Raw genomic sequence first — 22,632 nt, forward strand, 5'->3', positions numbered from 1 at the left:
TTAATCTGTATGTCCTAAAGAGGAGGAACAATGTCTTACTTTAGGAACCTTCACTAAAGCTTTGCTCACAGAGATTATGAATAAATGTCTCTTAGATGAAATATACTTTAAGAGGACCATAACTGAACCACTTTCTCATCACAAAGAATTGAAGTATCTCCAGAAGAATCACAAATGCCACACTGTGCCATTATTTTACCAGGATGGGAGAATCCCTCTCCTTGCTGTCCTAGAAGTTGTTCGTTTTGCAATTAATAAACGGCTAGAAGCCACATCCAAAGTTTTCATTTTTAGAGTTCAGAAGTTTGTGAAAAGCTATGGAATGTCATAGAACACCAGGCAAAGGACTAATCCTAATTCTTACATTCCTAAATTTGCCTCTAACATGTGGACTATGTGGAATGTGGGCCTGGAGGAACAGCTCAAACGTCTTGCCTATTGGGGCGATAGTCTCTAGAGAGTATCAAATCTTCAGTGAAGTTATTGGCCTCAATCGAAGCGATTTTGAATTACCTGATGGGTTCCAGTCAGTGGGATATCAGATTGCTTCCTGTGGAGTATGCAGGTTTAAACCATCAACCACAGGACCTATCTTTGAAGCATAAAACATTTGGACATTAAACCTTCTTTCTGGCATCATGCCTAAGGCCAGAGATCTGCACTTTCAGCAGATGTCACCTGGGACTTCTCAGCACACATGGCCTGAGAGTTACTCAACTTCCAAGCTTGCAGCTATGCCGGAAAGAAACTGGTTTGGAATCTGTTGGAGGATAAGTAGAAGCACAGTAACTAAGTAGTCAGTGAGAAACTCCCCCTTTTCAGTAGACAGACTCATGCCAGGATTATGGGGAAGCCATTTGAAGCACTCCACATGGAATGCAGGGTGAATCTAGATGGCACAAATATAGAGGGCCTGTTTCCATGGACATGCCCAAATCAGACACCAGGAGAATGTCAAGGATACAGAATTCAAAGGGCTGTGGTTATGTTGGTTAAATTTCGACACAGAATCTCCAGGCAAAATTTCCCAGGCAATCTGCCCCCCCCCCCCAATTTGGACCAGACACAATGAAAGAGAAGAGATAGTTAAGGTGAACATTTAGCAATTAAAGAATTATGGAAATATATGATCAAGCCATCTTTGACCCCTGTAAAGGGAGTGGTCCAGGAAGCGCATTGCTTTCTTGGAGGAGTGTGAACTACAAGAGTGAGAGTGAGTGCTGTGGGGTCGGGGGCCAAGCCAGAGAGCCTACAGGGATTTCTCAGAGGAGCCAGAGCATGAGCTGTGAGTGGATGAAATCATCCCCACCTGTGGTCCCTGCCTAGACTGAGTGTGACCATGTTTTACTCTTTGGGTCCCAAGAAGGTTCTCAGAATGACTCTTGGGATTTGACCCAACACTGTCATTTACAGAAAGCAGGAGGTATATATATAAGGGAGGCACCCAGGTGCTGGATTTCTAGTGCGATCTTGAATTCTAAGTCAATTGCGCTTTATTTATTCATTTGTCTATTTGTTTATTTATTTTGCCCTAATACCTATATACCACTTCCTCCCAGATACAGGGTACTTTAGTGAGAAAGTTTATATTTCACCCAGAGGAAAAGAGGGCAGCAGATTCTAAAACATGCCACATCCAGGAAGGTACTCATTATCCTTAAAACAGCATGGTGAGCCCAGGTAATAACAATGCATTTTGAAATTAAATTGTAAAAAGAGTAGACTTATGTTGCCCTCACAACAAAACATGGTAAGTTAATCATTAACTAGCTCAATATGATCTTTGTATAGTTTATGTGTATATAAAAATATCACATGGTACTTTGTGAGTGAATATAATTGTTTATATTTTTAAAAATAAAAAAATAATGCCTTTTTTCCCAAAATAGTCAGGAAATATAGTCAATGTTCTTTCATTCCAAAGTGAAGCCTTCCTGGTTTCCAGCCAAACCTGGTGCTGAATGGGCTTTATGAAATGACCAAGAGCACACTCTTCCTTGCCCTTCAGCTCGCCTCCACTCCTCAGAGACCCAGTTCTCAGGGCAGGAGAAAGGGTAGGAGCCCTCTGTTTACCACAGGCACTCTCTCAGCAAGCAGTATCAATTACACTCAGATGAGAAGACTCTCAAGGGACTCAACTCTGAATGCCCATGTGGTCCCTTCCAGATTATTGGTAGGAGATCATCAAGTCAGGGCAGTGTGTCTTCCTGCACTGGAGACTGGAAAGCTAGAGGAATGTGAGTGTCACCGTGTGGGACTAGGAAGTGACAACAGAGAAGACAAGTGGGGCCTTCTTACCCCCTTTCCCAAGAACAAAATACCATGAAGGAAACTGAAAGTGTAGGCCAGAGATAGAGATATAGCCAGAGACAAATATGGAAGGAGTTTAGCTCCCCTATCTCCAGCATTACCTTGGCCAAGCTCACACAGAGGAAGCTATAGAAAGGATGGAGCTTGTCATAAATCCCAACAACCAGGGGCTTGGGCCATGGCTATCACAAGGCACGGGAAGCAGGCTGAGAAGAACTTGTGTTAAAAACAAAGTGACTTCACCTTGGTTGTGTAGGATGGAGGCTGGATAGGAGGTTTGGGAATTGGAGATGTCATGCTCTTAGGACATGCATGTAAAGATTATTTTCTCTGAATATTTATGCTAAAGCAATAGAGAAAACATCTCAATCTATCTTAGAAAATAAGATTTACCTTTAACTTACATACTAGAGGAAAGGAGTAGGGGTTGGCTTTGAGTTTAGCAGATACAAAGTTCAATGATATCATCAAGGACTTTGGTCTTTTCATTTTCCACACTTCTGTACACATTGTCAGTTTAATTCTAAGACAACTTCTCTTGGGGCCATTGTATGGCTGCCAGTAGCAGTCCACAGGGGGTGTCTGCTTTAGTAGTGTTTCTCTCTCTTCAGAGTCCCAGAGTGCTTCCTTAGAAGCCTCTGGAAAATCTCTTTGGTCACACATGTGCATTTCCAAACCAGTCACTGTCAGTAGGGCCAGATAACCTTTTATACCCACCAGCAGGCCATTTTCCCTAACAACCTTGGTTTTGTTCCCTATGACCTGAATATCTGTGTCCTCTCCAAATTCATAGACTAAAGACTAATGGGCAGGGTGATGGTGTGAAGAGGTAGGATCATTGAGATCCCACCTAAAAAATTCGGGTGTGGGAAGAAACTAAAAAAAAAAATTTGAGTGTGTGGGGGGGGGGGGGGGGTGTATCTATGTGCATGCCTCGAAAGCTTGGTTGTCTCAAATGATCTTCTCAACAGAAACAAAGTCTCAGTGGAAAAAGGCCCAGGGGAGCTTGTTTAGCCCTTCTACCACCTGAGGATTCAGCAAGAAGGTACTGTCAGTGCCACAAAGGTACATCACCACACACTCTTTCTATCAAGACCTTGATTGTCAACTTCCCACCTATGAGACAGTGTTGTTGTTTTAAGCCACCTGGTTTGTGATATTTCTGTCTTATCAGCACAAATAGAAGAAGACACTATTCAGAGGAAGAGGTGTAGAATGAATGTCACCTAACCAACCATGGCATTCACCAGCCCCTTCTCAGCTCTCATTATGGTGTTCTTTGGGAATGTCAACAAGTGTTTTTTAATTAGAGGAGACTACATTGTGAACTGAGTTTCTCATAGACAGAACTGTGTCCAGAAAGTCACTGTGGCTAGCGGCCAAAGGCACCACACTCTTGTGTGCGAATCTTGAGTGTTCCCTAAGCCACGTGTATTTAATCCCCTTCCTCCCCTTGCTCCAAGGAGGTGTTTTAAGATTAAGTAAGATGTATGTCAAAATACTCTCTAGCCTCTTGGAAGACAGAAACATGCTATCTACTGTTATTTCGTAGTATTTTGTAACAAGATGGGAATTTTCCAAGTACATGAAAATCTGCTTTTGTTGAGATAAAAATCTCCTGTTTATGACAGGTGACCAGAAGTACTGCTTTTTGAACTGAGCCAACAAAATAATGCAACTGTAGGCAGCATGTGGGGAGCCACCCATGTCTCTGAGTTGGTAATTGGCCTGTCTGGCCTAGGGTTGAACCTCCCTTTTGATTTACTGAGGGCTCACTTAGAACCTCATTCTTTGGCTCCTCTGTTCCTGGGGGATTTGAGCTTGTTGGAGAAGCAGTATCAGAAAACATAACACTTGTATTCAGCTCATCAAACAGCCGACTCTGTCCTGGGGGCCAGAATAGGCTGGTCTGTTACTGTGGCCGTGTTCCAGCCCTTCTCATAGCAGCTGTTTTCAAACACATTCTTGGGCTCATACTTACAGTATGATGTTAATCCATTTGTTCACTCAGTGATCTGTTGATGTGTAATCTTGATCACTATCAAAACCCTACATATTTAGTAGGCTCCGATCCAGGAATAGCACTGGGAGCTCTGCCTTGCTCAGAAGGAATTACTCAGACGTGTTGCCTCTGGGTGTGTGATCTTCAGAGACCCAGGGGAACTCACTTTGTACACTGTACTCTCATTACTACATATGGCACCTGCAGCTATACTTTCAAACACACTTCATTACACTAATGTTTCACCATACTAGCACAAACCACCGGTTGTATTGCAGCTGCCCCAGTAAGTCCTTAGCAGAGGAAAACCTAGAAGCACTCTTAGGAAAGCCTAAGTTCAACAATAAGAAATCCAGTATGGGGGCCCAAATCTGCACCCTGCCCTTCACACCCTCAGCATCTGTGTTCAGAATAAACCTGTAAATCTTTCCTCCCTTCTGCCGGTTCTGTCATGGTCATGAGTGTACATTTTGTCTCCTGTCAATTGCCAGGTTAATGACAGCCAAGATACTAAGAGGGAGAAAACAGACAAGAATAATTAAATGTCTTGAAAATTGTCTTAGTTACTGTCCCATTGCTATGAAGAGACATCATGACCAAGGCAACTAATAGAAGAAAGCATCTAATTGGGGAGCTTGCTTACAGTTTTAGAAGGCTAGTCCATTATGATCATGGGGGCAGGCATGGAGAAGTACCTGAGAACTACTTTATATCCTGTTAAGTCTGCAACAGGCAGAGAGAGAGACAGACAGACAGAGAGAGAGAGAGAGAGAGAGAGAGAGAGAGAGAGAGAGAGAGAGAGAACCCTTAGCATAGGCCTTTGAAACTCCAAAGCCCACTCCCAGTGACACACCTCCTTCAACAAGGCCACACCTCCTAATCCTTCTCAAACTGTTCCTCTAACTAGTGACCAAGCATTCAAACATATGAGCCTATGGGGCCCATTCTCATTTAAACCACCCCTACAATAAAAGTTCACATATAATTAATGCAAAAATAGGTAGATGTTAGAGGCCCCATCTCTGATTCTTGATTACAAAGCCATAGCTAGTGTTTCTGGTTTCCTCATCCTGTTACTCATTCCATATTCCTTTCACTTTCAGGCAATTGATTACTCACTGTGTTAATCTATTCCTTGATATTGCAAAGTTCTGTGAGCTTGTTGGTCTTCCTTACTTAGAGCTGTAATCTCCATTAAGTGTTCTAATATTTGAATACTCATTCTGCTTCTTTCTTAAATATTAAAATTCACTAGGGATGACATCTGGGCCTGGAGTTTTCTCTGGTAAAATTTTTAGCTAACAGACTCAGTTTCTTCAATGCATGAAGAACTATTTATATTTGTTAAATTCTGCTTGAATTTAGTAAGATAAATTTTACTCCTAAGAAACTATATCTTTAAAAAAACCAAACTTTATAATTAGTTGTCCTGATTGCTTATAATAGCACTGCTGTCTTTCCAGTGTCTATAGTATCTGTTCCATAGGATACTAGTGGGTCACAAGCCTTACTTAGTGAAAGAAAGCTCAGGCTTTGGTACACTGTACTTCTTTTATCATTTGCTTAATATACATCAAAAATTATTTTACTTACAGATAATATTCCAATATGGATCAAGGATGTATTCTATTGATTTCAATCTTTCAAAATATTTCCAAGACTTATTTTATGGTTCAGAATGGTCAAATTGGATGCATGGTCAAAATTTTGGGAAAAAAAATCTTTGGAAGGCAGTGGTCAATGTCTGTTAATTCTGTTGAGTTTTTGAGACCTTCTGCTTATAGCAGTTTCACTCTCGGATTTCTTGGTTCCTGAGGGAATTGTAGCAAATATTCTGTGGAGACTCTGGTGATGTGTGCCTCTTCTTTTCTCTTTGGGCACATTCCTTGACATATTTTGAAGCTGTACTCTTTGATACAGTTTCCCAGTTCTCACATGGTACAAAGGTTAGATTAACTGTGTCTTTCTTAATTTCTTCTGCTTCCCTTTAACTTTCACTCACATTTTTAGACAACTCTATTTTGTAAGTTTTCAATTGATGATAGCATTGCATCTTTATTTTTGTTCAACTTTTCTTTTCTTATATTTCAGATCTATTTTTTGAAAGTTTATGCATGAGTTTTATTGATTTAGTATAGTCCTAACATGCCAAAGATGGTAATACAATTTAAATATTAAGATTTTTAAATAGCCCACCCCTTGTCTCTGAAACCCTCCTCTATTCAATTACCTATTGAGCAGATATTGCCAATTTATTTACAGTTAGTATGTAGGGGAAGCTGTAGCCATGCCTTCTTAGGGGCTGGCTACAGGAATACCTAAGGGCTTGTGAGGGCATGGTCAGAGTGAGTAGGGGGACTGCGTTTTCAGTTTCGGTTTCTCTTTGCTGCTTGCTGTACAGACTACCACCGGCTGGCTGGTTCGCTCTGTAAGTAAGGCTTTTCCCTATTAAATACCCTTATATTTCTACCTGACTCCGTACTGGTAATTTCTTACTATATCTGGTGTCAGAAGCGGGATATTGGAAACCCACACCCCATTTGGGACAGGCTGTGGGTTCCATCGGGCCCGCCGCCTAGGCCCGGAAAGCACCCACTCTCCACAGGCGTTCCCGGCTAGCAGCCGACCCACTGCTGCTGAGCTGCTCAGAACCATCCACCCAGCTCAGAGACAGTTTCTAGCTGCCTAGAGTCCAGGTAGGCCTCCGCTTTCAGCTGTGGCTTCCCCTGGCCTGCGGGAAAGCCCAAATCTGTTTCAATGGTTGTAGCCGCAAGGCCATATACTCTCTAAGATAAGCGCAGCCGCTTTTGTGACCTCTCTCCACCGCTGACCGACTGCTGCCAAACGCCTCGGAATAACTGAACGCCTGTGCTACCTACTGATCAAATATATTTACTACATCTGGAGTAGAAATCAGGTAAAATCATGGCGAAATATTTATCATTTGCTGAAATTGGTAATGTTTTTGCTTATTACGTGAATTCACTGTTTGAGGAGGATGCTAATTTGCCAATTATTGGCCTATATGTTGTCATGGCAGTCAGCTTGCTGGTACAAATAGTATTACTAGCCAGAGGACTCAGGAACAGGGACAGAAATAACCTCACCACCTGCTTACAGGAAATAACAGCTTTACGCAATGAGGTTTTGGAAAACAGATTAGGTCAGACCACAATTGTGCAGCAAGTGGAACAGAAATTGGATGATAAGCTTGGCTCTGTGTCCAATACACTAAAGACAGAGCTGTCTGATGAGATACAGCGTATTTATGATAAGATAAACACAGAGAGATCCTCCATGTCTGAGGCCTTAGAGGCTAGGCTGTCAGAAGACCATGACCAGCTAAAGAATATCTATAGCCAGCTAGAAACTCAGATAGGCAATGTTACTCATCAACTAGACGCAACGGTGCAAAATACCCAGCATAGGGTTAAAGAATTGGACAATGCCATTCAATCAGTTATTAAAGCATCCAAGGTAACAGATCAGAAATTTGAGTCTAGATTTGAATGTTTGAAAGATAATTTACAGTACAGGGCTGACAGATTACATAGGTCCATACGGTCGATTGCTGAGGACTCAAAATCAACAAATCATGACCTAGAATCTAGACTCCAATACCTAGAAGGCAGTTTCCATGCCATCCAAATGCTGTCTAAGGATGATCGTATGAAAGACCTAGAAAAACGTATCAACGTCCCATTTCAACAAAAAGTAACTTGGAAAATGCTACGCCCCCTTTCCCCATTGTTGTCACTTAAGATAGTGTATATACCTAGTTAGGAATAGCTTATGACTTTAGGGTTTAGTTATATTTTACCTTTATACTGTTAAGTTTTAATCCTCTTTTAGACTAAAAGGGGAATTGTAGGGGAAGCTGTAGCCACGCCTTCTTAGGGGCTGGCTACAGCAATACCTAAGGGCTTGTGAGGGCATGGTCAGAGTGAGTAGGGGGACTGCGTTTTCAGTTTCGGTTTCTCTTTGCTGCTTGCTGTACAGACTACCACCGGCTGGCTGGTTCGCTCTGTAAGTAAGGCTTTTCCCTATTAAATACCCTTATATTTCTACCTGACTCCGTACTGTTAATTTCTTACTATATTAGTATATTAAAAACTGAAATAAGCAACCTGCCTAATAAACTCTATTCCTTGTACCCCTTTCCCTTAGAAAATTATACCATTATCCATCAATCAAAATTTAAGACATCAACAAAATTTTTCTATCTCTCATCCCTAGGACCAAAGTCATCAAAACACAATTCTGCCTCCTAATCACTTCTCGTGGCACTCTTCTGCTCTTCACCACTGCTGTTCCCTTAATTCACATCCTCCTTGTATCTTATTCAGCCTCTCTATCGCTACCATTGACCACCCAAGTGGTCTCTGCTGTATAATTGGCCAGGGTGACCTTAATAAGTGTGGTCATGTATCCCTGTTGATTCACTGATGATGTGGTTTCCCAGTTCTCACATGATACAGCTTCTTAGTTTTAAGATGAAGAAATCACTCCGATGCCTTCGGCTCTTCTTTTCTGCTTCTTACCATGTCTTAGCTCACATTCTTCATCCTGGTAATTCTAAACCATATAGATCTCTAATGTAGATCTCTAACTGTTACCACAAGCAAAAATGCTCTTTAAACTGAGTGTGCTGACTTAGCCACCCTTGGAGACATAGCTGAGGTACACGTATTTCCAAGAAAACTTTGACTACCCATGCAAACTTCTCATTGTACACAGATACCTACCCGCATAGCCCTGGAGACACACCCTTTACTAGACTGGCAATGCTTTAAAAGCATGGGTCATGCTTTGCTTATATTTAACACATAATCCATACGGTATTTAGTGCAGATAATTCTTCTGAATAAATGGGTAAATAATAAGCAAATGAATAAAACATTCTTAATTTCCTCTGATCTAGATAATGCCTTTTATAGTAGTATACTTAAGCTATTACCTAATTCTCTTTCTCATTCTCTCTCTTTCTCTTTCTTTCTTTCTTTTTTTCTTTCTTTCTTCCTCCCTCCCTCCCTCCCTCCCTTCCTTCCTTGCTTCCTTCCTTCCTTTCTTCTTCCTTTCTTTCTTTCACAGAGTTTTTTAGGATCCTAGAATCCTGTATCAGGATATAGGTTGAGATTTCTTTGCAAACCTGTAAGTTGCTCTAAGCAAACTAACCTCTGACTCTGAAATGACAAAATCATGTCTTAGAGAAAAGCCTAGGGGTTAGGTCTGGGAAGTCTTCAGGACCCCACTCATTATATAGTGCTTCACAAAAGGAGACTAAGATCACAACGTCCAAGTTTGCTTAAAACTCTTTAGGTCCTCATGTAAATACCAGAACAAAGCACAGTAAATTTCTGTTCTCATCAAACATGTTTGAGACCAAAGCTGTCAGTTATAGATGGCAATCATTTTTAAAAGTTACCTTCAAAGATGAGTCCTAAGGTGTCCACTGGGATCTCCCTGCCTCAATTTGCTGGGTAGATTGGAAATTAAAAGAATTGGAGACAAGAAACCATGCATTCCAAGTATTCAAAGGAAAGCTGAGATTTCAAATACTCTGTCTCTTGTCTGACTACAATTCTTCAGAGACTGTGAAAACATTTGTTGATTTTGAGAACAGTGTTCATTGTGTTTAAGTACTGACTTGCCCCACCACATATCCACAGTCCTGGGGATAGTAGTAGAGATGAGTAACTTATCTTTAGCTTTCAAATATCCTCATCCCTGATCATGGTTGCATCACTAAGAATTCACTGTAGCATATACTCCAAAGACTGATGCACACTGATGTTGGGAACCTGAAGCCCGTTTGGTTCTGATGGTGGCCACTGGAGAAAGATGTTTTGCATGGTCTCACCATTTGCTCAGCACATGAGTTCATCTGTAATGAAAGATGCATGACAAATGTGACTCTCCAGTGAAAAGTGATGATAGGGATAAAAACATACCCTCAACCCTTAAGGAAGCTTCCCAAATTGTCAGTGTTGGTCAATGACTTTAGTTAACTCAACCCCTGGAAGTTCACACAAAGACAAAAGAAGTCACGAGGCCTAAGAACCTCTTGGACAGATAGAAGCAGGAGAGAGGAAGTTGTAATTAAGCTTCCTTTGTCATCAACTATTTCCCAGATAGACCATGCATACTTCCAGAATGTGTCTTAACTCTGGGCACTACAAAGGCTCACAAAGCTCTCTCTTTTTATCTCTCTCTGTCCCTTGCATGCACACTTTAGAAACTTGGTTTAAATAATCAGAAAAGTAGAAGAGTGAAAGATTCAAGCGTTGGCGTAAGACTTACTAGTGGGACTTCTAAATTAATCAGAGAAGATGCTTGAGCTTAAGCACTCTGCCTTCATGGTTCTGTCATCCTCCAGCATCATATTCTACTCCTTAGCTGCTGTTGCTTTGGAGGAACCTACTTGTGGCACTGAGGATGAACACTCTGTGATGAAGCTGTGTTTATAAACTGGGTTTAGAATGAAAGAAGCCCCCAAATTGATGTGTTCTCATTGTAAGTTAATGGTATTTGCTAAGCCCCTCCTGGGCACCAGCAAGGCTCAGGTTGCTGAGAATTCCTGGAGACACACATATTTGTTCTTGAGCTTGAACCTACAAAGCCCTTTTCTTTCCACAGAAGTGTGAAAAGATGCCCCTCCTCCTGGATATCCAGGGAATTTGCATGCAGCAAAAGACTTTCCCAAGACTTTCTGAGAATTTCATGCAAGTTACCTGTCCACTTAGTATTTAAAATTCAGGAGTCCTCTTACCTTCCTCCATAAGATGTGAGTCTCTTCAACACTTTGAGTGCACAGTGAGAAAGGGACACTACCAGGTAGACTTGCCCTTCTTCTGGGGAAAAAAAAAACTGGACACCTAGATGAGACTTACAGTTAAATATTTCAAAGCTACAAAAAGGCATAAAGAATTATGTGATGAACACCATGCACACACTCCCCGGCCAAGGAATAAATAACTTAAACCATGGCTGAAGCCCTTATGCATACCCGTAGCACCTGACTTTCCAATTGATTCTCCAGTCTTCCACTCCTTCCCACATCCAAGTCTTGGGATTTCCTTATGCATTATTATGTTCCTAAATAGTTAAAAAAATAGTGTTCCTTTATAGATTTTAGAGTCTGAACATAGAAGTTTCTCTGTTCTATCTATGCATGTAGGCTCTGGCAAGTTTTCTGTTCTACTGTATAGTTTTTCCCATGTGAGTCATGTTTCATTATGAATTTCAGCATGTTCTTTATTGTGTCCTATCTATTGTCTACTGTTTGTTGTATTTACCTTTCCATGGAATTCTTTCTTTCCTCCTGGACAGATCTTAAAACACATAAAACATTACCAGGACCCTGAAAGGCAGGATTCAGCAAATGCCAAACTGCCACCTAGAAAAGATCCCTGTGAAAGAACAATTAAAGACAATGTACAGCCAATGCTATTTGCATCTGTTCAGTTTCAGATTGAATTTAGCTCCATTGTGATCTCTTTTGTATTTATGCAAAGGTATAATTCTTTTGTATATGTGCATTTATGAGTGTGTGTGGTACATATGGGGTATTTGTACATGTGTGAAGCTGTGTGTGCCTGTGTGCACATGAAGGGTAACAAAGGACTTTAGGTGTCTTCTTCCATCACTCTCTGCCTTACTCCATTGGTACAGGGCCTGTTACTGACCCTGGAGGTCCACTGGTGGCCAGGAAGCCTCCCACAGTGTTGTGGGTACTCATATCTGGCTTTTTCTGTGGGTCCTAGGAACTCATGCTGTCACATCAAGTGCTGTCACTCACTGAGCTATCCCAGCAGTCCCCTGAAGTAAATTCCTATAAGAGAGTGAGTTCAATCCTTCTACACAACACAAGTATTTCAAAGATGAAATAAAACAAATGGAGGCCCATTACATCCTTTGTCCACTCGAATCTCCTGGAGTTTATACATGTCTTTAGTCTCAGAGGACGCAGGGTAAGGTGAGGAGAGTAGGCAAAGTCAGGCAAGTGGCAAATTCCAAGGAGTTCCAGAAATGCTGCTTTGGATGAGGTACAGTGTATAGTATATCTCTTCTCCTCAAATCTTAAACTTCTAACACCAAAGCAGAGTACAAGAGGCTAGCAAGTTTCCCTAATGGAGGCAAGCCATGATTTTAAGGAATGAATTAACAAGTGCCTTGGGCAAGGTCATGGGGCACTGACTTTGAGGCCTGGCTTCTATTTCCCAGGCCTTCTATCTCTTGTGCCTTCTACAAATGGTAGTCATTTTCTTATCTCTTGTGTTGCAGTCTCACTAAGCCCGGAGATTTTGATCTCCTGAAAAGTGTTTATTAAATCCTCCTGAGTATTCCTTTGAAATACATCTATCCGAATCTCTTCTCTCTCATCACTCCCCTCCCCCATCATCACTTCACACCTGGTTGGTTAGCATGAGCTCCTGGCAGTACTAAGTGAGACCATGCTCGCCTGCTGACCCCGCCCCCACATGCTATTCTTCTTTCTCAGACAGTCTCCTCACACAGTTCACTGGTCCCCAAACCTTTGAAGACTTCTGGTGTCTAAGGCATCAAGTCAACACTCCATTCTGGACTTCTCAGATCTAGAATTTTGTCCCACCTGTTGATCCTTATCTGTGGTTACCTCATACTACACAACCTCAGCTAATGTGCTAACGCTCCATTCTCATCTCTCCATCTCTCAGATGCTGTGTTTTGTTCCTGGGATACTTTATTCATATCTTCAGACCACATGTTCATTCATAGAACCTCAACTAACTTTCTGCTGTGTCTGATTTCCACAACATGAAATGATCCCTGACTGTATTCTTGGGGATAGAGTCAGGGCAGCCCACTTCCTGGCCTTGTCCTGTTTTAACTCCTGAAAGAAAGAAGCTCTCTAGTCTGTGTTTGGAGATCTGCCATGAGGAGCCAAGATCCTACCTGGGAATGCTGCATGCTCACACCTGTTGGTGCATTCCTTTTGACACGCTTGCTTCTATTGTTTAGTTCTACCTCTCGGGTCACCTTGTCACTCTCTTAACCAAAGATTCTGATGAGTGTGCAAGACTGTAAGTGGATGCAATGAGGAAGAATGTCTCAAACGACTGCAGAGGAATCCGTAATGTTTTAGATTAGAGCTCAACTGTGGCCCAAGTCATATCTGGTATGCTTTTCAAATCACTATTCATGTGCCAATGATGTGCATGTAGCCATTTTACTTTGGCTTATCTAGATATGCCAGTCTGAAATAAAAGTTCATTTTAAAGAAAACCATAATGTGGGCTGTTTGGTGGTACCATTACGGTCGTACTCTCCTTTGAGTTATAATTCTAGGGTATTCCATCTTACCTCCGCCCCCACCCAAACCTATGCTAGCTAGGATGTTTAAATTTAGAACACTGGATCTGAACAAACAATGCAGCATGACCTTTCAGAAAAGCTAATGAAACTGGTTTTTGTTTGAAGGGAAGCAAACTATAAATGCTAAGGAAGCCAGTGATTTACGATGCAAAATTTCATTAGAGAACTGATAATAAACGGAAAGCCCAAGGATGCTGCCCCAGCGTGGTCACAAGAAACCCAAAATATGTTTTCAGAGTATAACGTAAGAATTAACTTAATGGTGGGTATAAGTAAATTAATAAAAGGAAATCACTCTTCATTAATGCTTCTATTACTTAGACGGTGTGATTCTAGCCTTTTCATTTTGGGAAACCACAGATAATTCAATATCCACTTATTAATTGAATGGGACACTGAGGGAAAGTCTGGTAACTGGTGAAGACACTCAAGTTCTGTAAAATATCTTGGCTTTAGGAAGAGGCAGACTGTATCTTCCTTTTCCTTCCCTCCTCTCCCTTATGTTCTTTCCATTCATATTTGGCTAAGAGGATGTGTTGCAATGCCCCTTCCATGGGTCAGGAAATTAGGGCACAGTGACACACAAAAGTACAGATTGAAAACATTAGCTGGGGAATCAGTGGCAGCGATTGTTCTTCTGCCAGCAGACTTAGGCTCAATCTAGAAGGCAAAAATGTATCCTGGAATGTCTGAAGACAGCATCCTTGATGTATTCTTGTGATCTGAGCCCATTCTTCTCAAGATCACCAGGTCTACAGCACTAGTGTGGTAAGTTAGTGATGGACTTGAAGAAGCTCTTTGCCCTGATTTCCCAACAAAGCAGACCTGCAGCTGTGAGTAAGTTTAGGCGACAACTTCCAACTGCAGACCTTCAAGGTCTAGGGCAGCATCTGGGCCAAGGTTCCTTTTCTGTGGGAAGCTCTGGCCAATCACAGGGACTGGCACATATAGACAGGAGTTTGCTGTGGCTACCTAAGGAAGGACTCTTGTACGGGCAGCTTTTGTATGGAGAGCTCTGCTTGGGCTAGAGGAGACTCTTCTGTTGAAGTTTCTTTCTTCTGCATCTTGACTCAGAGCAGTTAGAACAGGCAAAAACATTTCCCTGCTTCCTCCTGCCGGCACTCATCATCATTCATCCCCCACTCCCATATCTCGTGCACTCTCCACTCCGCCTTAGTGTCTGCTTCCTAGGGAACATGCTCTGACGAAAATAGCCTGTCTATATCTAGCTGGCAGAGGCCTGTTTAGATTAACTGCTTTATTATCACTTCTGCATAGCTGGAAGGTAGCACTACACATTATGCTATCTAGCCTAACCAAACACTGCCAACCCGAATTGTCAGTTTCCTTTGCTTTATTCTCTTCCTCAGTCCCTTTGTGTGACTGTCATCTAAGACAATGGATGGAGACCTTTTCAATCTCATGGCACAGTAAAACAAACAAAATATTGAACAATTAATACAGCGTTCTTATTTTTTTAAGTCAGGTAAAAGTTTTGAAAATCATACCTCTATATCTGTTTCATGAAGATAATATTTTTGAACAACAACAACAACAAAAGAATCACATAATCTGGGAACTGAGGTGAAGAAATGTTCCCTGGAGCCCTTCACTGCACAGGTGTAACTTCACCATATCTTCAGATGGCTTCATTTCTTATCAGGACTCAGCAGTAGTTCACTGCCCGGCTCTACCAGTTTGTTTATTCAGTCACCTGAGCATCTTCATCTTAAATTTTGACAGTTAGGAAGAAAATCCCCCACTTGTGTGGAAACAAACCTCACATTCTTTCGTTAATTCCCAAAGAATGAGAGTAAATGATAGGAATGTGTTTGCCTTTTGAAGGAACAAGCTATGTGTCCTCCAAAGGATTTTTCCAATGGTGAGTGAGAATCTACTGTCCTCCACATTCTTGCCAGCATTCGACCTTGCCCATGCTCTGGGTTTTGGCCCTTACAACAGGTATGTAGTAATTTCATTTTCCTGATGATGTATTATATAAAGAATCTTCTCATACACTTCTTTATTGTCTGTATAGATTCTCTAATAAGGTGTCTCTTTTATCTTTTGTCTATTTGTCATTGTTATTCTTGAGAGAAGATCTCAAAGGTAGCTTCAAACATTCCTTGTAGACAAGGCTGTCTTCAAACCCAGTGCCTCTGTCTCCCTGGCTTGCTAGGAATTTGATTCCCCATGTGGTGGAAGGAAAGAACAGGCTCTCACAAGGTTTAACTGTTTACTTTAACTATAAAGACACAATACCACTTGAATAATAAAGACATAAGCTAAAAGCAAAAGGTTGGAGAAACAAATGAGGCATTTCATTGGTTTTGGTTTTTGAATAGGCTTTCTCTGCCTGTCCTGAAACTCACTCTGAAGACCAGACATAGAACTCAAAGAGATCCACATGTCTCTGTCCCCCAAGTTCTGGGATTAAAAGTATGGGCCACCATGCCTGGCAAGGGTGTTTTGAAATCAGAGTTCTAGAGCTCATCTGTCTGTTATGGAATCACCCTTTGTTAGTTTGTCTTTGGGTCTCCTCTGTCTATGCCTTGTCTTTCTCTGTTCTTCACAGAGTCCTTCACAGATAGGCAATTTTAATTTTAATGAATTTCAGGTTATCAATTTTTGCCTTCATGAGTGTACCATTTTGCCTTTCACGTCTTATATAAAGGATGGATTTTTCACAGTAACATAACCAGGCAAACTACACTGAACTATATTAAAATAAATTATTATTGCAAAAGTAACAACATAAGCTGGTGAGAGTATCAGTTTATTCCCATCAGTGATTGGTTAACTGTCACCAAAGTTTCCTTCCCAGCGTAAACAATCATAAACCAGATGAATACATGAAATAACAGATCCTGGATGGCAGGTCTCACAGGATTATGATTCCTGAGAGAAGGAAACAGACGATGCAAGAGCTACAGTGACCTAGATCACTGTTTGGCCAGTTCCCAGGAATAAAAGCAGACAGAATAGACTAGTAGAACAATGTAGGTGTGCTTATACCAATGAAATGCTTATTGCTATAGTGGGTCCTGTTGCTAGCCAAGTGTATATCTGTGCACCTCTGGGTTGCAACTACCCAAAGAAAAGGGGGAAACTCAGCATCAATCATTGGATCAAACAATCTTCAGAACTCACCAAGGACTGCATAAGTGTGGAATCCCACCAACTGCAAGAGCCAGACTTCAGTGAAGATAGGGATATCAGTAGAGTGGTTATAAGCATCATGTAGTAGTTGTAAGGCAAACTATTCCCAGAAAGAAGGTTCATTTCAGCATAATAGATCCATCATCACAGACTATAAAAAGAAGCCTCAGAGAAATCACAAGGGACCCAACAGCACATCAGAACAAATCCAACTCTTTAAGGAAGTCTATCGCCCAAGAACATCAAAGTCAAAATATTCAGGATCTAATCAAAGACATGCAAAGAAACAGGAAACTATGACCTATAACTGGAAGAAAAATGAATAAATTGGAACTGATCCAGGAATAACAAGAACTGGAATAGGTATAGACAATAAAGCAGTTATGAGAATTATTTTTAAGAATAAACTCAAGGGCATGGAGGAAAATATTAAATTATGAGGATAGCTTTTAAAGAATGTTTTCAAGATCCAAATGCAGCTTTTTTTTAAATTTTTTGAGACAGGGTTTCTCTGTCTAGCTTTGGAGCCTATTCTGGCACTCACTCTGGAGACCAGGCTGGCCTCGAACTCACAGAGATCTGACTGCCTCTGCCTCCCGAGTGCTGGGATTAAAGGCGTGCGCCACCAACACCCGGCTCCAAATGCAGCTTTGAGAGAAAAAATTCCCAAAATTTCTACAATTACAAAACATCTAGTGGAATTATGTGTCATGGTGTATACTATATAATCAAATAGTGAACCTGAAGAAGCATAAAAACTAATAGAATTGCTCTTTCATCCTATAGTTGGAAGCACAATGTCAAACACATATCGTTATAATCCAAGAAGAAAGAAGATAAGCAAGAAAAAATCAGAAGTTCATGGTTAGAGTAAAAGTGCTCTGGTGTGAATCTGGAAGCCCAGTTAGAGGAATCTTAGCAAACCACAAGCAGTAAAAATGGAAATAAAGTCTCGTAAGAAAAATGCATCATGGCCAAGCTGTGAAAAAGTGGTACATTCTCAACTGCAGGTAACCGGAGTAGAGTGTATCTTTAGTACTAGGGGAAGAATTTAGGTGGTGTCTCATTCTAAACAGAGAAGCTCAGAGAACTGGAGCAGCAGCAAGGTCTGACAGATTAGACAACTTGAATTCCTCATCCAGTGAGAGTCTTTCAAAAATCTAAGAGAAGTAAAGACTTTTTAAAATTGTTCATTTGGACCGGGTGGTGGTGGTGAATGCCTTTAATCCCAGAACTTGGGAGGCAAAGGCAGGCAGATCTCTATGAGTTTAAGGCCAGCCTAGTCTACAGAGCAAGTTCCAGGATAGGCTGTAAAGCTACAGAGAAACCCTGTCTGGAAAAAAAACGTTTGGGGTATGATATGTTCCTGCTTCTCTCTATCTCTCTCTCTCTCTCTCTCTCTCTCTCTCTCTCTCTCTCTCTCTCTCTCTCTCTCTCTCCCCCCTCTCTCTCTCTCCCTCCCTCTGTGTGTGTGTGTGTGTGTGTGTGTGTGTGTGTGTGTGTGTGTGTGTGTGTGTGTGTGTGTGTGGTTAGGTCAGAGGACAACTTGCAGAGAGTGGTATTCTCCTTCTAGTATAGACCTCAGGTGACCAGTCTTGGTGGCCACACACCTTTACCTGTTGAGCCATCTCATCAATCCTAAAGATTTTTTAAACTAACAAAAGTAGGCCTGACCATGAGCAATCTGTACTCAAGAAAGATCCAAAGAAATTCTATTAGCTCTACAAAAATAAAATAATATCAACTGGAGATTAAACAACAAAAAAGGAAAAATACACAATGCCAGAGGTGAATGTATATGGACAAGTCCCTCAAAACATCATCTTTTTAATTTGTATTTCCTTGAAATATGATTTAGATTTAAAAGAAAATAATAACACCATTATAATGGTGGGACATCACATCCAGAGATCCAAAGTATCAAGAGATAACTCTGTGTAGAGGAGGTGGACACTGGGAGCGTATTTTGTAAGGTTCTCATATTGTAAGTGAAGTGCTGCATTATTTGAGGACCAGAAGATGGTTTAGCAAGTAGTGCACTGGTGCCAGGCCTGATGACTGAGTTTGATCTCAGGCCCCACAAGGTGAGGGAGAGAGCAAAGCACTGCAAGGTCTAACTGTTTACTGTATGTGAAAGTCCCACTTTAACTATGAAGGTACAAGTTAGAAGCAAAATGTTGGAGAAACATATAAAATGAAAAAAATGACTTATGAGGAAATTAGAATATTTATACTAGTATAAGACAAAATAAACTTCAGAAGAAAAATATTATAAGTGATGAGAAGTATTATTCCATATAGTAATTAGATAAATTCATTAGAATATTTCTAATTATGCATTATGCATTAAAAACAGCACTTCAAAGTATATGAAGCTGAAAATGGTAGTCACGAAGGAGAAAAAAGCAAAATCATAATTACAATTGCAGAACTTAGCAATAATCAGAATAATTGGTAGCATGCATAAAATAAGTCACATCTTAGTTTTTGTCAACATCTTAGTTTACACATATTAGTCCTTGTGTTATTACTGAAATGAAATACCCAAGACTGGTCACTTCATAAACAAAATAGGTTTATCTAGTTACAGGTTTGGAAGTGAAGATGGGGGTTCCTGTCCCTCCTGGTCCTGCAGCCAATTCACGCTGAATAAACACAAGGATGCTATATTAATTATAAAATTGTTGACCAATGCTTAGGGCTTCTTACTTGATAGCTCTCTCTTAATTATTAACCCATAGCTACTAATCTATGTATTTATACATGGCCTTATCTTACCAGAGAACACCTGGTGTGTCCTATCTTCTTGGTCTCTTCATGACATCTCTTTGTGGCCTCTCTCTCTGCTTCCCTACCCAGCTTTCTCCTGGTCTGGTAGCCCTGCCTATTCGTTCTGACTGGCTATTGGACAATCAGTGTTCTATCCCTGAAACTTATATAAAGGTAAAAGGAGAGAACTGATTCCACAGTTTTTCTCTGACCTCCACATCTGTGTGCTGTGACACTTGAGCCCACCACACAAATCAAACACACACACACACACACACACACACAAATTTTAAAGTGAAAAATGGCTATATGGCATAATCTCTTAAAAGTTAATTCAGAAATATATATTATTCAGAAAACAGGTGACACTTGTTTTAGTATCTTTTTTTTATTAAGATAAAATACTGGGGGGGCAACTCAGGGAGCAAGGGTTTATTCTGGCTTACAGTTCAGGAGCACAGTCCATCGTGACAGGGAAGTCAATGGAGCTGGAACTGCACACATGCATGGGAGCAGGGAATGGAGAGTGCACACTGCTGCACTATATCCTTTCTCCACTTACATAGTCTAGGATCCCACCCAGAGAATGGTGACGCCCACAGTGGTTGAAACTTTCTGTACCAGGCTTTTTGTTTTAGGTCACCAACCAGATCCCAAGTTATGACATGGAGACTTCTTATTAGTTATGAATGCTCAGCCTTATCTTATACTTATCCCATTAGCTCTTATAAGTTAGTCTGTTTCTATGTTTTGCCTCAGGGCTTTTTACCTTTCTTTCTTCCTGTCTGTCTGTCTTACTTTCTTGCTGTCTCCATGTCTGGCTGGCAGCTGCCTGGCTTTTGGGCCTGGGCATGTCCTTCTCTTTCTCCCTTATTATTTCCTCCTTCCTCTCTCTTCTCCAAGCCTAGACTTCTCCTCTTACTTATTCTCTCTGCCTGCCAGCCCCACCTATCCCTTTCTCTGCCTAGCTATTAGCCATTCAGCTTTTTATTAGACCAATCAGATGCTTTGGACAGGCAAGGTGAAACAAAGGCAACACATCTTTACATAATTAAACAAATGCAACAGAAACAAATGTAACACACTGTCACACAGTTAAAGTAACATTCCATAGCATAAACCAATGTGACACATTTTTATATAGTTAAAATAATATTCCACAACTTTCCTTCTCAATTAACACTATTGAGAGAATCCCCCAGTGACATGTCCATCTCCTAGGTGATTCTAGAATCTTCTAGTTGGTAATTTAGACTGATCATCACAACACTACTGATGGGGAATGTTCTTCTGTATGCTGTGAATATATGTTTCTCTTTATTGGTTGCCGAATAAAGCTGTTTTGGCCAATGGACAGGCAGGATTTAGCCAGGCAGAAAATCAAAACAGGAATAGAGAAAGGTAAGAGGTGGAATCGGGGAGATGCCATGTAGCTACTGGGAAGGTAGGACACCCAGGCATCCTCCAGTAAGCAAGACCACGTGGAGATACATAGGTTAATGGAAATGGGTTAATAATTAAGAGAGAACTAGCCAATAAGAAGCCTGAGCCATCGGCCAAACCGATTATAATTAATATAAGCCTCTGTGTGTTTATTTGGGACTAAATGGCTGTAGGACCAGGCAGGACAGAAACTTCCATCAACACACTACTCTTTAATTATTCTGTGCTTTCAGGGAAGAAATAATGCCAATGTGATGAATGCTACAGGGAGCAAAAGAAGGGGACATTTCTCAACATATACTGCAGGCTAACATGAGTCTGTGATTAAAAAAAAAAAATACAGATCTATTCAACACAGATGCAAACATCATTTAAAAATCATTTGTAATTTGAAAACACTAAGTAGTGCATGTGTTTGTGTGTGTTTGTGTGTGTGTGTGTGTGTGTGTGTGTGTGTGTGTGTGTGTGTGCCAAAGAAGTTTGTTTGGTGCCTTCCTCTATCACTCTTTACCTTATTCATTTATTTGATGCAGGGTCTGTCACAGAGCCTGCAGCTTGCTGCTTGGATAGATTAGCTGGCCAGTAAGCCCCAGGGATCCTCCTTTTCCACCTCTCCCATGTAGCACTGGTGTTTTATGTGGGAGCTGGGGATCTGAGACCAGGTCCACATGCTTGCACAGTGAGTACCTTACTAACTGAGCTTTCTCTCCAGCTCCCACTAAAAACTGTTTTTAATCACAATTTTATCCTGGTTATCTTTTAAATGAAAGATAAAAAATCTTATAAAAAGCTAAAGGCCAATCCAGCGTCATTTCTCTCAATTCAGAACATTTAAACTATAGTCTAAGAACCAGAGCTGTTAGGGACATAGGGGCATCTTCCAGTTTTTCCCTTATGGGCTTAGAGGCCCAAATCAGGAATGTAGATACCAGCCAGAGGCAATGACTTCAGAGGAGGACAAGAGCAGAACTATCTTGGTGACTTCACATGCCTGAGATTCTGGGGTTCCATTGAAATGTGGTAAACAAACAGTATTCCCACTAGGAAGACTTCATCAGTAAGGGTTGGATTCACATGTCATTCATAGGTAACAATTCTGAGGACATAACAGTGTTGGGGTCTCACAGCCATGACTACATCTATGTGGGAATTGCTTCCAATTTTTCACAGATATCCAAATCCAAGGGTGGTCTAGTCCCTTGTATACAACGGTGTAGAGTTCATATTATAATCTGCATCAGTCTCTGCCATGCTTTGCACAAGACCATGGAAGGCCTGTCCCTTCCTGAATGGAGATGAAGGAGGAGCAAATGGGAAGGGGAGTGGGTGGGAAAGGGAAGGGAATGAGAGAAGAGGGGAAACTGGTTGATATATAAAATAAATGAAAAATATTATTTAAATTAAAAAGATCTGCATCAGTCCCCTTGCATTCTGTAGTCTCCAGATTACTTACAGTAGCTAATACAATTGAAACACAACATAAATAGCTGCGTTGTTTATTGTATAATGCCAATAAAGAAGTCTGCACATATTTAGTAAAAATGTTTTTTAAACTATGTTTGATTCACTTTGCATCAGTAAATTTGCAGATTGAC

This window comes from Cricetulus griseus (genome assembly GCF_003668045.3).
Source record: "Cricetulus griseus strain 17A/GY chromosome 1 unlocalized genomic scaffold, alternate assembly CriGri-PICRH-1.0 chr1_1, whole genome shotgun sequence".
Taxonomy (NCBI): Eukaryota; Metazoa; Chordata; class Mammalia; order Rodentia; family Cricetidae; genus Cricetulus; species Cricetulus griseus.